This window comes from Panthera pardus, unplaced genomic scaffold (assembly GCF_024362965.1).
Source record: "Panthera pardus isolate Hobbes unplaced genomic scaffold, ASM2436296v1 HiC_scaffold_27, whole genome shotgun sequence".
NCBI lineage: Eukaryota > Metazoa > Chordata > Mammalia > Carnivora > Felidae > Panthera > Panthera pardus.
This window is the reverse complement of record NW_026526843.1, coordinates 16741463-16743129: the sequence shown is the minus strand read 5'-3', so window position 1 is coordinate 16743129 and position 1667 is coordinate 16741463. Positions and strand designations below refer to the sequence as shown.

At 40.8% G+C, this 1667-nt stretch overlaps 1 pseudogene; it reads right to left on the bottom strand.

Moving 5' to 3' along the window:
- Positions 1-743: 743 nt before the first annotated feature.
- Positions 744-1141, bottom strand: LOC109258694 (60S ribosomal protein L31-like; annotated as a pseudogene).
- Positions 1142-1667: the final 526 nt, after the last annotated feature.

The window sequence follows — 1667 nt, the reverse complement described above, 5'->3', positions numbered from 1 at the left end:
GAGAGAGGAGTGGAGAGTGACTGCTTAATGGGCATGGGGTTTCCCTTGGAGTAATAAAAGTGCTCTGGAACTAGAGACTGGTGATTGATGCACAACATTATGAGTGTACTAAATACTGCTGTATTGTACACTTTAAAATGGTTAAAATGGTAAAGTCTGTTTATGTGTATTTTATCACAATTTTTTAAATGTCAAAACAAGTATGGGGAACGACATTTATTTTTATCCAAAATAAGATGGAATTTTAATAATAGGAGATTGAAACAATTCTTTTCTGTCTTCCTTCTTCAATCTTCTTCCCTTTCACCTTTTTTTCTATATGGTTTAAGGCCAATCTGTACCCCTACAATTCCTCTGTTTGCATTACACCTTGTAGATGCCATACCTTTTTTTTTTTAACGTTTATTTATTTTTGAGACAGAGAGAGACAGAGCATGAACGGGGGAGGGGCAGAGAGAGAGGGAGACACAGAATCTGAAACAGGCTCCAGGCTCTGAGCTGTCAGCACAGAGCCCGACCGACGCAGGGCTAGAACTCACGGACCATGAGATCATGACCTGAGCCGAAGTTGGACACTCAACCGACTGAGCCACTCAGGCGCCCCAGATGCCATACCCTTTTAACATATTTTTTCTTGTATTCAGTGCAATTGAACCTACCAGTACAAGTCACATTATTTTTAACAAACTTTTGTTTTGTTGCTGTATTTTTTCACTTTTATACCTTTATTTAACAATCAGCAGTTAGTCCTCATCTGCCTTAACTTTCTGTAGATTTTTGAAAGTGGTGACAGGTACATAGGTAACCAACACATATAGAGTTTGTTTGTTGAATCTTCATCTTTGTTACATTTTCTGGACTACCGCACATGGATATGGTATGGAACATTCCTTATTCCTTTGGCCCAGACAGCTTTGTTGAGCCTGGTATCGATGCCTACATCTGGAGCCCCCACATACTCCATGGCAAATTTCTGGATCACTTTGAGTGCCTGAGGGGCACACTTCTTGAAACCTACTCCATGGATGCACTTGTGAATGTCTATGGTATGTTCTCTGGTCACTACCTCGCTGACGGCAGAATGACTCTTGCTCTCACCACCGTTCTTTGCAGGAGCCATTCTGCCCGGCCCCGGTTGGAAAGGAAGAGCTTAACAAACTTTGATTCTAACAATGCGTGCCTACCGTGTGTCAAGAACCATGCTAGGCATTTGGTAAACATTTTCTCAATGAATACAGGAAACGGAGATTTTTAAATTAGAAACAGCAACGATATTGCTTGAGGTCAATCTTTCAAAGGAGAAAAGTAATTAGAGGTGCCAAAGGTGAAAGACCAACAAAATGAATCTAACTTGGAAATCCTTATTTTCATCTTGACAGATGCATTCGCTCATTACTAAAATGAAAGCGTACTGAGTACTTACAATGTGGCCCTGGCTGTAACGGCAGGATGATGTACAGACTCCTCCTGAAGTCAACTCTATCAAGACTCATAGAGTCGTTAAAACAAATGTACTATTTGTCTACAAGTGTGCAGGATGAAATAGAAGAATGTGTTGAGACCCTGCTGGAAGGTGGGTAAACACAATCATTCCCTACATGCCCATATTTGCGTGTGTGTTTCTTTCTATGAAATACACCAAAGTCCCACTGTTATACCATCCTTGG